General features: G+C 41.6%; 1 long non-coding RNA gene across 1 annotated transcript; it reads right to left on the reverse strand.

The window, feature by feature from the left end:
• Positions 1-652: 652 nt before the first annotated feature.
• LOC104959333 (uncharacterized) lies at positions 653-2,329 on the reverse strand. Its single transcript, XR_799853.1, has 4 exons — positions 2,234-2,329; positions 1,609-1,729; positions 968-1,093; positions 653-839 (listed from the first exon to the last, which is right to left on the reverse strand). It is a non-coding gene; the product is annotated as an uncharacterized lncRNA (long non-coding RNA).
• Positions 2,330-6,582: the final 4,253 nt, after the last annotated feature.

Consider the following 6,582-nt stretch of genomic DNA (forward strand, 5'->3'; position numbering starts at 1 on the left):
TTTTGTAGCCTGACCTTCCTCTTTCTGTATGCTGTACCATGTAAGCTATGTAGCATGTATGTTCATAAATAAAAACTTTAATAACAAAAAACCTGGTCATTATTTATTTGAAATTAGAATAAACGTTTTTTTTTTTCAGAAAACAACCTGATTTCAGGATTTAAAAAAAAAAAATCTTATTGCCCATTTTTTTTTCTCAGAAAAAGAAAAATGTACTTCTGGTGAAGTTTCAAAATGTTTGTTCTATTGTGTTTAAAATATTCAAAAAACTCAATTACATGTACGCCAAAGTCACCCTGATCTAAACACAGCTGAATAACGTTATTTAAATCCGTTGGTTGAACAAACGATTCTGATTGGATAACTTAACGGGCAGAAAGTCAATCTTTTATCCGTTTTATTTCCTGCAATCTGTGTGTTATGTATTTCCATCTGCACTTTTCACCTGTATTAATCAGCACCTGCTTATGTTATTAACCAAATGCTTAGATGGTATCATTTCTTGCACAATACAGGTGCAAAACAACAACAATTGATATAAAAAAAGTTGTTGCAATTAAGTTACAATGGTAAAGTTAGTTTTAAACTCAATATATAACTCCAATAAAATAGCAACCATCACAGAGCAGACTGAACAGAAAGGAGCTCTGGGTGTTTCACAAAGTGGTTTCTAAACAAATAAATGATGCAGCATCCAGTGAAAGATGAAATAACAAGTATTCGTCTCACCCGGTTGCTCAGGATCTTCTGAACGGGTTCAGAGTCGTCGAACACCACGAAACCAAAGTTTGGAAGTTTCCCTCCGCTGTTGATCCTCAGCTCCAGGACTGTACCATATTCTGTAGAAAGGGGGGGGGGGATGTTTAATTCACTCAGGTAAAACAACTGAATTTCCCCACAGGGATTGAGAGAGGACCTTAATCTTAAATGTGAAGTGTTTTGTTAAAGCGTAATGCGTGAGACTTACGCTCAAAGAACTCCTTGAGCTCCGTCTTGTCCACATCGTGAGGAACGTTCCCCACAAACAGCTGCTGGGCGTCAGGGTATCGAACCACGCGGCGACTCTCCGTCTCTCCTTGCTCTCCTTCCCGCACTGAAACAATACGAGAGAGAGGGACAAATACCGTGAGAGAATATAGAATACATACAGTGCATGAAACGAGATGACGTAATCAGGATACAAGAACGAAGGTGTATATATGCACATCACGCCTTAATTAGAGGCAGCTTAACCTGTGTGTGTGTTTATGAAGTGTGTGTGCAGTGTTTCCCCTATATACAAATACATTTTTTTTTTGTATTTAAATAATAATAAGTGGCGCCCCCTAGCGCTCTTTTTGATTGTTTGTTATGTGGATCTGTAGTATTTGTGTTACTGTATGTTCAATAAAAGGTGTATTTTGCTAAATCTTGAGACATTGCCACTTCATGCACTCGACCTCAAGAGCCTTTCCTGTGCTGGCAGACATATAGAAACATATTGGCGGGGCGCACTTCACACATTAAAAAAAAATTCCACACACTCCACGATCACATTTTGCTGGGCCTTAGCACCGCTGCTATGACTCCTAGGGGAAACACTGGTGTGTGTTTAGGAAGTGTGTGTACCTGGTCTGGGTCCTCTGTGTACTGGTGGAGGTCCTCCTGGTCTCTGTTCTCTATTCGGTCTCTGGTCTCTCTGTGGTCTCGTTGCTGCTGTTTGAGTCTCTGACTTCACCTCGGCTCTCGGCTGAAACAACAACAACACACACTTTGTTAGAAACAGAGACACACACTTTGTTAGAAACAGAGACACACACACACTTTGTTAGAAACAGAGACACACACACTTTGTTAGAAACAGAGACACACACACTTTGTTAGAAACAGAGACACACACTTTGTTAAAAACAGAAACACACTTTGTTAGAAACAGAAACGGAGCAGCTTCTCTGCTGGGAGACGGGAGAGATATAACTTTGATAAACATCATAAAAAGGTGCAGCCAGTGAGGGAAGTGTGTGACCTGCTGGCTTCATATCTACTCAAAGATATCAAACAACATTTTGGAAGTGTAACCCAGCCTCAGTTTGAAAATAACATCTCCTTTATCTTTGTAAATGTTACATCTAGTAGCAAAAACTAGAAATCATAATTGCGTTAACAGCTTCTTCAGAGACTGAAATCATACAGAAAGAATACAGACTGCTGTCAGATAGATGATCGCATCCTATAGATATTTTAGGAGACGTACCGGTGCTGTGGGGGCTTTGACGACGTGAGGGACCCCTGAAACTGGAACGGCTCCACTGGGAGGAAGATTCTTACTGGTGACGGACGCCCAGGAGAACTGCTGCAGGGAGACAAATTAGAGAGAGAGAGACATTTAGTCATGTGACCTTAACATTAGCCGCCTTTAGCTTAGCGGTGGTGACGTGAAGTCATGTGACCGTGCTGTAGTTCCTTTATAGCCCAACATTAGCCGCCTTTAGCTTAGCGGTGGTGACGTGAAGTCATGTGACCGTGCTGTATTCCTTTAGAGCCCAACATTAGCTTTTTATTTCGGGAATCATAAAGTGGTGTTAATGTGTGGAGATTATCCTGATGAACTCAACTTGTAAGGATCATAAACGTTTGTCATTTTCTGCAGCAATCCAAAATCAAGTGGAGAAATAAGATTTTTTTGTGGAGGGAACCAGGGAGATGTTTCCTTCTGGGTCGGACTACACAAATACATCCTTTGTGCTAGGGGTGGGCGATATGACGATATATATATCGTCTCCACGATATTAGGTCTCCACGATATGCCTTTTCAGAGATATCATATCTATCGTGACAGTGCACCAGGGTAGGATTTTCACGCCGGCCGTGTAGCCCCGATTTTTTTTTTACGTCCTACGACCACCATGGCCTGGTATTTATATTGTTTTTCCCTGTTGAAACAGATGTTCAGTTATGTTAAAGTCTTTGATTGCACTTCAAGTCTAAAGTTTACATTTTAATTGTTTGGCACTGACTTTTCCTCTTTGATGTTTTACTCTCCTTTTGTATTGATGTTAAATCACTGCTAGTGCTACCTAAAACAGAAAGTGAATTTTTATACTGAGAAACTGTAACTTGAATATTTAATTTTATTTAGCAAGAGAGTGCACTTTACTTGGTGAAGAAACCAGTGTTAACATTTGTTGTGTAGGGTNATCAGACACGACAGCGATCATAAAACAATAACAAATTATGTTTAGAATCAAAGACCAGGTTTTAATCTTTAACCCTTATTTTGTGTGTCCCCCCCCCCCAGCCCATAATGTTCCGAGGCAGCGTGCGTCTGAACGTTGAGGAGAAAAAGACCCGTTCGGCTCGGGAAGGCGACCGACGGGACGTCAGGCCTCGAGGTCCTGGGGGTCCTGGAGGTCCTAGAGAGAGGATCGGAGGTGGAGGAGGAGGAGGAAGAGGAGGAGGAGGAGGCCCCCCCACCCGAGGAGGCATGGCACAGAAACCCAGCTTCGGCTCTGGACGAGGAGCGGGGCCCAGCGAGAGTCGCTACCCCAACCCGCGCCAATAAAAAGGCTCTTTCAGCGGCCCCCCCCCAAAACACCCAAAACCCCTCCAACCTGAGTTAGATTTACTCTCTGGATTCAACTGCAGCAGGAAGCAATCGGACAACAAGCTAAACGTATTACTTTACATCGTAGTGGTATAAATACATGAGTCCAGTCATTTCAGGGTACACACACACACACACACCGACACGCACGCACAGGCATACACGCACACGCACACACACACACACACACGCACACACAGGTTCTTCCACCTGAGTAACTTATCAGGTTTGGTTGAGAGCTCTCCACATCCCCCCTGAAGATGGCTTCTTCCTCTTCCTCACCCTCCTCTTCCTCCTCTCTCCCCCCTGCTGCTCTTTGTTTCCCGCTGAGGAATCCAGAATGTCACTCCTCCTCTTCCTCCTCCTCTCTTTTTGTTTACCCCTCTCTCCTCCACCAACACATGTATTATCTGGACTTTTTTTTTGTCTTTATTTTTTTTTTGTTTTTTCCATTGCTGAACTTGAATTCATTAAGAAACAAACACGCTAACACACGAGAAAAAGGGTAAATACTACTTGAATTGGGGATTAAAAAACCCAGAGGTTAGGTTTTTTCGCGTTCTCTCTCCCTGTTTCTTAAAGGAACGTGTACTTTACTGCTTGGGCAATCCTGTGTATTGCTGCCACCGTTGTACCTGGCGATGGATCTGTCTTATCTTTTTATTCTATCAGGTCAAGAGCTGAACTGTCGTGGTTTTTATTTGAGTAATGTTGGCTTGTTAAACATGTGACAGACGGACATCCGAGCGGAGCGTGTTTCAGATCATGTATCAACAATCCTGTCAGGCTTCTTTACCGATGCACTTCATTTGTCATCACGTTTAAACGAGCTCACCTGCCGATGAGAGAACTAAATTAAAAGTGATTTACTGTTTTAAAACCTGTCGTCTGTTTCGTGGTGTGTTCACTGTCTTCTCTGGTACCGGGAAAAATGGGACTTTTAAGCAGAATCGGAATCAGGTTCATCAACAGGTAGGTTGACAAGTACGAGGAATTGACTTGGTTTCGTGGTGCGTACATAAAAGTAAAACAAGAATTAAAAACACCACTATAAAAATATATAACAGTATTTACATATAAATTGAATAAAATCGGCAGTAATAAAAAAAATAAAAAAAATATTTTGTGCATTAATGTATATTAAAAACACTCAGGGATGTGAACGGGAGAACTCGTCCTGTCTTAAACCTTTACTTTGAATATTTTATGAATTGTAAGGTGTCCTTGGGTGCTGTAAAAGGCGCCTCTAAATAGAAATAGTTATTATTAATTATGTTTCAGACTAACAATGTTTAATGAACATATAGGTGTAATTTGCATGATTTGAAATTTCCCAACCACTTTTTGAACGTATAACTTATAAATGTTCTGAGAAATAGCGTGCACAAAGAAATGTAATCAACTAGAACACTTGTTTAGTGTCGAGATCTGCAATTTGGACATGTCAGTAAAGCTTTAATATAAAATGTGCTGCAGCAGGGGGCGGGCACTTTAAAAAAGTAAACTATATATAATTCTTCATTACTCCACTGACGCTAAAATGACAAAAAATGAAATGCTTGCCGCAATGATGTTCGGCCTGTTAGCCTGAAGTAAACGTTGTCTTGTTGCTTTATTTTCTTGTCAGAGAGTACCAGAATAAGTAGTTTATATGTTTACACTTTTTGAAATGACCAATTATTTAAAAGTATATGGGATTAGTTTTGTATCATAAAGATAAAGGAACACTTTCTCAGAATAAAGCAAAACTGAGTTTAAAAGAAAAAAAACTGGGTCAAGTAAAATAAAACTAAGTTGCAAACAAATCATTTGTGTAATCATGTAAACTATGAGTCTTTTTTCTTTGTTTTAACATAGGTTTTTGTTTGCAGTTCTTGTTTCTTCTTTCTCAATGATCAGACTTTTGCTCTCGCTGCAGCTCTTCTCGTTTGCGCTCCCTCATTTTTTGTTTGCGATTCTGACACAAACGTCCCAGGTGGGCGGGACTTTCAGGGGTGCTTCCCCATTGGCTACTCAGTTTTTGAGTGACAGCCCAGTCCTCCAGCGATTGTACAGTGCAGGCAGCTGCGGTGCGCCAACAACACCTCCAGAAGAACCAGCATTTCAATTATTATAATACTACAAGTGAAAATATAGTATTGATCATTTGTGTTGTTTGTGCTGTACTATACGGTCTGTTTCTTTATTGTGTTAAGTGAGAAGTAAAGAAAAGCTGTGCTATGAAAGTTAGCTTTTGCTACCTTTAAGGTAGGGACACACCAAGCTGACACCAAAGAACTGACACAGACGGACCCGACTGTTGTGTCGCCTCGCGTCACCTGCGTCTTGGCCATGTGTCGCACTGGAACGGTACGTCCACACAGCAGCTTTAAAAAAATCTTCCAACGCTTCCAACGCTTCTCTGCCCATTGACTTTGAATGGGGGTGACGTCACTTTGCCTCGCTTTTCGCCGAACAGCATTGTGGGGAAGCAAAGCGAAGATTTCCAGGATTTTCAGGATTTTCAGGATTCAAAAGTTGAGCAATGTTCAACTTTTGAAGCTGAGCTGGAAGCGTCAGCCAATCAAATCCCGTTCATGCAAATCTGACAGTACAAGCGCTAGCCAATCAAGCCGCGTGCAAGCTGGGAGAGCCAGACCGCAGTTCATTTCCTCATATTCCAAACGAGAAATTACGGTAGCAAATCACCCGGTTCTTTACGACCAGAACTATTTACCGGGACACAAACCGGAGGAACCAGGCATGGAAGGAGGTGGCAGAGACAGTGGGTGAAACTGGTAGGTTTTCGCCTGTTTGAGGAGTTTATATATATATAATGCTCGCATAAAATCCCTGGGGTTTTTTGCTTTGTATGTCGGGGGCGGAAGATTCATGTGATTGGTTGTTGGTCGCGTTGCTCGCAAAAAATCCCCAAGCTCTCAGACACGCCCAGCTCCAAGATTTTCAAGATTTTTCAAAGCTGCTGTATGGACGGGGTGGAACACACCGCAAAGACTTCA

This window comes from Notothenia coriiceps, unplaced genomic scaffold (genome assembly GCF_000735185.1).
Source record: "Notothenia coriiceps isolate Sejong01 unplaced genomic scaffold, NC01 NC01_scaffold00030211, whole genome shotgun sequence".
NCBI lineage: Eukaryota > Metazoa > Chordata > Actinopteri > Perciformes > Nototheniidae > Notothenia > Notothenia coriiceps.